This window comes from Perognathus longimembris, chromosome 19 (genome assembly GCF_023159225.1).
Source record: "Perognathus longimembris pacificus isolate PPM17 chromosome 19, ASM2315922v1, whole genome shotgun sequence".
NCBI classification, from domain to species: Eukaryota; Metazoa; Chordata; class Mammalia; order Rodentia; family Heteromyidae; genus Perognathus; species Perognathus longimembris.
Window position 1 is genome coordinate 979633 of NC_063179.1, and position 8916 is coordinate 988548.

Here is an 8916-nt window from a genome sequence, read left to right on the forward strand (position 1 = left end):
GGCTGAAACAGTCGCCTGCGTGAGACGGACCGAACTGTGCAAAGAGGTGATAACACGTAGGCGAATAGCACCCGAGTACCTGGACTTGGCAGCCCAAGAAAATCTCCCATCTGTGAGAAGAAAGGCGGAAAGCCATCTCCTACGCGAGTAGTAGTTTGAAAGGGATCTCGAGAATACGGAACAAGAGGAGAGGGGCCCCAAAATAGAGAGCCCCCAGTTTCTGGCCTAGAATCTGTACACAGGTAGACTGTCTTCTCTGTGGTGAAAACAAGAGCCCAAGACTGCACGTGGGGCCACCCGCCAAGCGAGGGGGGCCAGCCTGCCGGTGTCGCGGGCACAGGCCCCCACGACGCAGCGGGAGGAGGGGGCCGCTGGCCGCCTGGGGGGGGCGCTCCCTCCTTGTCTTGGCGTTTTGACCCCCTCCCTAGCTCCCCCCACCAGCGCCCACCCCCGCGAGGCTGGTGCCCGGGAAGGACCCGGCCCGGGACGTGAGTTTGCATGGGCTCTCCGTGGACACTGGTTGTCTCCTTTACGGGGCCATTGTAGGAGGTGTGCCAGCCACCCTGAAAATGAACGTATTCCGTGTCTCGGCGGCGGCGGCAGGGGACCGCACCTACCGCGCCCGGCTCGCCCCCGGCCCGGGCGACCGCACCTACCGCGCCCGGCTCGCCCCCGGCCCGGGCGACCGCACCTACGGCCCGTCCCCAGACGCGCGCTGATTGTTACATAAAAAACAGTTTGGATTATTTTTCTTGAAATTCAATTAATTGGAGGCCCCAGATAAAAGGAACACATTCTTAATGGCTATAAAATAACCCCAGGGGATAGACAGCTGCAGAGCCCAACTTCAAAGCGTGGCAGAAATACCTACCGTCTTCCTTTTAAAGGACTCAGATCAATGCATCCGTTAAAATGACTCCTTTTCATTTTCGGTGTAGAAAGGCTCATTGTCCGTGACACGGGGGGCCTGGGGAGGGGGTCGGCCTCCGGGGTGCCCGCGTCCAGGGCGGGGTGGGGGCCTGGACCAAGGCTTCTGTGTGCAGCCCCCCCCCCCCCCCCCCCGCGCCGGGGCCGGGCTCCCCTTGCGCGTGTCCCACGGCCCGAGCTGGCTCTCGGACAACGGCACCTCCCCGTCTCGAGGTTCTGGGGGCCGGCCTGTGGGGGCCAGCGTCTCCCTCCTCGTCTGGGCCTCCTCTGGCCGCGTGCCCCTCCGGAGTCTGCGCCCACGTGTCCTCATTGGCAAGGACAGCGGGCACACTGGCCTGGTGGCATCTTGAGGATCACACTGCCGACACCCTGCTTCCACCTGAGGGAGGAGAAGGCCTAGAACTTCCACATCAGGATGGGGCGGGGGGCGAATCCAGTTCTTAGTGCGTGGGGCCCCGCAGTACCACACTTTGGGTCCATTTGTTTCTTTAGGTGAATCTTCTACCCCCAGCCCCCCACCCAGCAGACAGGCTGGCTCCCCCCCCTCCCCCCCACTGTGCCAGGTCTAGTTTCTCCCCCAAGAATTCATGGGGACAGACCACTGTACTACTCCAGACCCCTCACTTCTTGGGGTTGGCGTAGGAATCCCAGCTTGGTGGGAGGGAGTACCTCCCGTCCTTTGTTCCATTCCCCACTGTGGAATTGTCTGGAACTCGGTGGTTCCCTCCCCTGCTGTTCTCCAGTGTGGGTTTTATGAGGCGGGGTCCCCCACCCCTACCTCTGTCCTGGGGCTTGAACTCTTACCACTTGAGCCACGCTGTCACTTCTAGCTTTTCCTTTTTTGTCCTGGCGTTCTGCTGGCTGGGGACAGGTGTTTGAGAACTGGACGGACAGACAGACTGCTCTGGAGCACAGTACGCGGGGAATTGTTCTTAAGGAGCACTGGGCTTGGGGAGCTGGGTTTGCGCACGTCTCCGCCGCCACCTGGGGAGGCGTGGAGAGGCCCCGTCACAGCAGCTGAGGGCCCCCCTCCTCCCCCCTCCTCCCCCCACCCCCCGTGAGGAAGGCGGGAGGTTCCGGAGGGAATCTTCACCAGAAGCCCAGGAGCAGATTTGCTGGGGTTCGGGCCCCTCCCCTCCCAGCATCTTGGCGCTTTGGTTCCCTGTGGGGGTGGCAGAGGCAGGAGAGGGGCCGGAGCGGCCAGGAGACAGCGGGGCGAGGTCTTCCTTGGCCGCGGACCCCTGAAGCTGGCGTCCAGCAAGCGCTCAGCGCTCCTCGTCTCCCCCGGCTGCCTCGGGATGCTCGTTTTCCTGCTGGGCGTCTGCGGCGCCGTGGCGTGGCGTGGGGCGCTGTGTGCGTGGCGTGGTGGGGCCCCCCCGGGCGCCGTGCCCCCGTGGACTGCAGTTCCCTGCAGAGGGCGCCCTTCCTCGCCGGGATGTGGGTTGCCCCGCTGCGGATCTCCTGGCTGGTGGAAGATGGCACGCTGAACTCCGTGCACACGCCCCTGCCAGCCTCCTGGCCACGCCGGGGGCCGGGCAGGAAGCCTGGGTCCCGGGAGGGTCACTCCTCCCCTCCCCGTCCCCATTTTGGGCCACCAGGACCCCGTCCCCTCCACGGGGCTCTGGGGAATCCTTCTGGCCCCAGCTTTCTACAACAAAAAGCTGTCTGGGCTCCGGAGCAGTTCCTGTGTGAGACCCAGGTCTTTCCCCTCTGTGTTCTGGACTCTTCCAGAGGCACATGGAGCGTGCCGTCTGCAGTCTGAGCGCTGGGAAGCCCCCGTGGACAGTGCGGAGGCCCGTGCGGGCTCCCCGGCCCTGGCTCTCTCCCCCTCCTCAGAGGCGGGGGTGCCACACAGAGCCCCGCGCTTCCCTCTGCCTCTCACAGCCTCTTCCCCCATGTCGCGTTTGTGCTTCAAGTCCTTTTCGGATCAATGAAAGGAAATGCCGCGTTGTACAGTTGGGTAACATTTCGCGGTCGCTATTGAGAAAACACGTTTTCTTTTTTCTCGGAATGAGTTCTGCGGCCCCCACCCGCTGGCCGGGGGGCCGGCAGGTTCTGTGGTCTCACGGCCACTCGGCAACGACGGAACAGTTTTCATCGCAAGGAAAGGAAACGTCGCGGGGCCCCGGACGGCGCCTCTAGGGCGCACTGGGGCGCCGAGGCGGTTTCCACATCTGTGGCCTGCAGGTATTTTGTAAGGAGAGTGGGTGGGGTGGGGGAGGGAGGTCCCGGGGCTCCAGGCCCACTCGAGGCGCATGGGGGGAAGGGGAGGAGTCTCTGGAGCAGCAGGGGTCTGACCTGCGCCGTGTAGGCCACGCTCGGCCTCCAGGATGACGGCAGCCCGGAGGCCTCTTGCTGTCGACCACCTGCGATCGGGTCGTTCTCCACCATCCCTCGGCTCGGCCTCTGCGTAGGGAGAAGGACTCGTGGATACAGATGCCCCGAATATACAACACAAAGTACTCCGACAGGAAGCCCGCCGGGGGGCTTCTGGGCCCTGGACGAGAAGGTGAGGCCAGCACAGGGCACCGTGCCTGAGGACGGTGCCCCCGGGTGCCCCGGGGTCCCTGGCCTCCAGTGTCTGCCGGTTCTCAGCATCTCGCCCCCCCCCCCCCCCCGTGGGCCTGTGGTTCCTGTAGCCTTCCAGCTCCCTCTGGGATGGAGGACGCGTTTTCACCCGCAAACCTGCACCTGGGGACTGTTGGGGAAGAGTCTCTGGGTGGGAGAGTGGAGGACAGTGGGTTTTCCGCCGGGGCTGGGGGGGGGACACCCAGCTTGTCGCTGCTGCGCACCGCCCGGATGGAAGGAAGGGCGGGGCTGGCGGGCTCTCCCTCCCCCCGCGGTGCGGACGGCGCTGGGCAGAGCTGCTCTTCCTGCCGCTTCTCCGGCTGAGCCTCCTTACTATGAATTTGTAGCCAAGTTCTCTGGAACAACAGACGTTCTTTTTATAAACGCAATCGATTTTATGGTACTCAGAGATGCTTTTCGTAAGCACCTCATTGGAGAAATATTCTTCAGTAACACCAGCCAGAAAGTTAATGTAAAAACCCCCCCCCCCCAAAGCAGCCCAGAGTTCACTTGGACACTTTTCCATGGTTCCAGCCCTGGAAACGTCCGCTCTTGAAGCCTCAGGAGAAGCCCGCCAGTGACAGGTCCCAGGGCCCCACGGAGGAGGAGGCTGCGTGTCAGAGCACACGGATGCCAGCTGAGACGGGCGGTCCCGGCCTCCCCCAGCCGCTCCCAGGGCCTGGACTCGCAGCGCCCCCCTCAGATCCCACCGCGTCTTCCCCAAGGCCCTGCATGGGCCAGAATGGCGCCGGGGCGCGGAGCGGCGTCTGGGCGAAGGAGCAGCAGACGCCTCCGTGCCCGGCCAGAGCCGTCCCGACAGGGACCCTCTGTGCGCCCAGTGCCTTCTTGTTGGGAAGACGCGGCCTGGCTTGACCAGGGCTCAACCTCACTGCCACCCCTAGCCCCCCGAGGGCTGCTGCACCCCGGGCCCTCCCTGCCCACAGCTCCTCCAACACTGCGTTAGCCATGGTGCCTGCGGGGGGGGGGGCACCCTGGGGCGTGGGGCCAGACAGCAGCGTTCTGGGGCCGTGGGTGGGTGTGGACCCAACTCCGCGGTCCTCCCTCCGCGCGGTCCAAGGCTGTAGTGCCCCACTGATCAGCCCCCTGCGACCCCAGCCCCTCGGGGCCTCCTGTGGTACCGGGAATTTTGGGCCAGGCTCTCAGGTCCTTGCCGGCGGAGGCTCAGGTCACCCCCAGCTTTGAACCCGAGCCCTTGTGACACAGCCCCCACCCAGCCCAAATGTGTCCCCGTGAGCCTCAGGGGCATCCCGGCCTGGGGGGGGGCGTGTGCCTCAGAGGCCACCCGGCCACTTTGCTGTCCCCTCGAGGGAGGGGGGGGGGTCAGCCAGCCGGTCCCAGCAGGTAAGGGCTTCCAGGCTGGGGTCAGGGCCACTGGTGCCCGTCCAGCGTGGATGGAGCCTGGCCTTGTATAGGGGCACTCCACAGAGACGGGGACCCGGGAGAAGGAGTGCCTCGCTCAGCCTGGGGCTCAGCCTGCGTGGGGCTCAGCCTGGGGCTCAGCCTGGGGCTCAGCCTGCGTGGGGCTCAGCCTGGGGCTCAGCCTGGGGCTCAGCCTTCGTGGGGCTCAGCCGGCGTGGGGCTCAGCCTGCGTGGGGCTCAGCGGCTCACGGCTTCTGCATCGGCTGGCGTTTTCCTCAGGCTCACTCCCCAGCCCGGCACCTGATTCCAGTCTCGCCTGAAACGGAAATGCTTGGCGTGCGAAGCAGAGGCTGTGAGCCAGCCAACTTGAAGGCTCGAGTCCCGAGTGGGCCTCCTAGCAAGAGCCACGGGTGAGCGCTTTAGAGAATCCACCGCACCTCAGCGGCTGCCAGGCCAGAGCCCAGCGCTCCGCAGACGACGGTGCGCGCAGCAGAGCCGCTCCCAGCGCCGTCCGCGGCACCGCCGCCGCCGGGACGTTTGTGAAGGGAAAAGAAGAGGGGACAGAATGGCCTGGTGGTCGGGCGGCAGACACAGGTACTTAAAGCACTGCTGAAAACGGGTCACAGACTGGGAGTGAAACATGGCAGGAATACGAACACTAAGAGAAGTCTACAAGTGAGAAACCCACAAGTGTCGCAGGTTTAAAAGTCAGCCGTAGGAGAATTGGAAGAAAACAGACAAGAATTGGAAGGAAAAACAAGAAACAAGCCAAAGCAGCAGAACTCTGTGGGGCCAAATAGTGAATGACACGGCAAATCGAAGCATAAACGCAGACAGGAAGCAGGGGAGACAGAGAGGATCTCAGAATCGTCCCCAGTTCTGATGAAAGACGCAAGCCCACAGTTCCCAAAGGCTCAACTAATGACCACTGGAAACATACAGGAAAAGGCCCACAAATGGACGCAGCAAAGAGAAAATCTAAAGGAGGCGGAGAGAAACAAAGTGTTCATTAGAACAACCCTGGGGTGACAGCTGACAGGCATCCGGAGACACCGCAGAAGCAAGGGTAGGAAAGTACGTGTCTGTTGGCATTCCGTATATACCCACTGAACACATCACACAACGCTGAACACTGGGGAAAGACACTTTTTGATAAAAAGTGAACTGAATTGTGTGTCTCTGGGCCATTGCTGGAGAAAGGTTGGGCAGTTCTCAAGTGGGTGGAAGGCTAGAGAGAGGGGGTGGCGGCCCCGGAGGTGCACTTTTGCAGGAGGTGCAGTTTCCGTGTTGTGCAGCATGACAGGCAATGACGGCGGGGAGCAAGGAATTGTGCAAGGTGAAGATCAGGCCCAGGGCGAGCCTAGGGCGAGCTCAGTGTTCCCAAGGAAGGTGTGGTTGGTGCTCGATGGGGTGGAGGCGGCAGCCACGCTCACCCAGTGCAGTGCATTTCATAATGTGAAACACATCACACCCCGCCCGTGTGCACGTGCATTCCGTATTAGTAAGAAAAAAATGACCAAAGTACAGAGCGATAGAAATTCAAAGTGTGGGTTAGTTCCACGTTACTATTTCCCCCTAGTTCCTTTAAATCAGTAGAGTGGACAAAAATAATTTTCAAACGCACTGTGGACTTTTATGTACAAATAAGCAATAATAACAATAATAGCAAAAATAACAATAATAGCACACACATGTATGTACATGGTACACAATACGAATTCAGGATACGCAGTGCTAAACTAGGAGTGAAGGTTACAGCAATTTCTTCAACTACTAAGAATCAATTGTCTGCATCAACAAAACAAGTATTTGATAAAACATTCGAATTTATGAATTGCAACTAAATCCAGTGGGTAGGGAAAAATACAGCACTTTAATATGTGGGAAAGCAAAATATATATATAATATATAATATATGATAATATATAATATAATATATATAATATCTATTACATATATATACACCCAGTCTGTTGGATACAGCGGAAGCCATGCTCAGAGGGAGATAGACAGCAACAGATGGAGAGAGTGAAGGACACGGACCGCATTTCCTTCTTAAGAAGTTAGAAGAATGAACTTGTTCACAGTGCACGGCCTGCTTCTGTGGGATTTCCACAGTGAGCCCCCCTGTGCTATCAATAATCTGAACGGGAGCCTCGTGCTGACGGAGAAAAGCTCAATAAGCTAAGTAAGTAAACGATTCCCGGCTAACACCTTCATGTCTGCCAGCAGAAGTCACACTTCAGCTGCTGATGGGACGGGACTCCATCAGAGGACCATGGCGACCGGCCGGGAGCACACGCACACCTCCGTGCATCTCAAGGAGTCTGTCACCCATCGACCAAGGCAGCCCCCAGGGGTCCGGGCTGCGGGTCCCTCCCTGTTCTTCCGTTCTGGTGCGTGCGGGTCATTGTCACAACTCCTCATCACCAGAAGGTGCGCTTTCGGCAGGTGCGCCTCCGGGCAGGTGCGCCTCCAATCAGGTGCGCCTCCGGGCAGGTGCGCTTCCGGGCAGGTGCGCTTCCGGGCAGGTGCGCCTCCGGGCAGGTGCGCCTCCGGGCAGGTGCGCCTCCGGGCAGCCTCCCTTTTGTGGTCGCCTCACACACCTGTGAACTTCACTCTTCGTGCTGCCTACTTATTTCTAAGAAGTAAGTTCTTCCCCTTGGACACTTGCTGACCGATGATCTCCTGCTCTTCTTTTCGTGATGCTGGATTTTTGTGGCTTTCTGCTGTCAGAACAGGTGTGCGTGTGCGCGTGTACCCTGAGGCCTGGGGCGACGGCGTTGCCTGGGTGTGTGTCCCTGCTGGGTCCTCCTGTGTGGGGAGGTGGGTCTGGGAGGGGGGAGCCTTTCCCTCGGCGAGCGGGGCCGGAAGGGGCGCTGGCGTTGTGCTTGTTGCAATCCTAGCTGAGAAGCCGAGGAAGCGCAGCGCTGAGGACGGGGGTGTGAAGCAGCCAGGGCTGACTCTACTGAAGAGCACCGCCCTCCTTTGTTCTTTTCAGTCCCATCTGTGGGCCATAGTTCTGGACAGCTATCCGGTCCTCTACAGAACCCCTCAGTGGGTCCCCGCGTCCCCGCTGGAGGAAGGTGGCTCCTGGGGTCTGGAGTCCACGCTGCCCCACGCGCACAGCCGGGCTGACAGAGCTCCGACGTGGGTGAGCTCGCTCCTCCCTTGTGCATCGCCTACGTCAGGTGGCCTTGGGGCAGGGCCAGGGGCCGTGGGGGTGTTTTGCTGCTCTGAGGAAGGGACCCTGCACCCCCACAGGGACAGAGCTTGGGCAAGTGTCCCCTGCACAGCTGGGACTCCAGTTATGTGATTTCCGTTCTGGGACAGAATATGAAGCAGCGACCCCACAGCCACTCCGGGCGGAGTCACGGGGCCTCCCAGGACACGGCAGGGACACAGCGCGCCCACCGACCCCACAGCCACTCCGGGCGGAGTCACGGGGCCTCCCAGGACACAGTGCGCCCACCGACCCCACAGCCACTCCGGGCGGAGTCATGGGGCCTCCCAGGACCAGGCAGGGACACGGCGCGCCCACCGACCCCACAGCCACTCCGGGCGGAGTCACGGGGCCTCCCAGGACACAGCGCGCCCACTGACCCCACAGCCACTCCAGGCGGAGTCATGGGGCCTCCCAGGACCAGGCCGGGACGCGGCGCGCCCACCGCAGTCCCGCCAAGCTGTCCGCCGTGGGGGCTCCACGCGCAGCACACGGGCCCAGCGCAGCCCTTTGCGTTTTGCGGCCCATCTTACAAAGAGCGAAATCAGACAAATGAGCTTTGCCTTCAGTCCCTCTCTTTCCGTGGGAAGATTATTTACAGCAGGATTTGATTCCACTCTCTTCTAGTCCTCCAAAGGCGATAAAAAACAATTCTGAGAGCACAGCAGAAAATCAGTTTTTAATCAAGAAAAAACAATCTGTGGGAAATAGAGATGTCCTGCCTCACCTCAGAGAAATTCGCTGGAGCGTGGGCTGCTGGCGGCCACCCACCCGAGCCATGCCCTCCTCCTGGGCCCCGCCTTCCGGAGCCCAAGCCC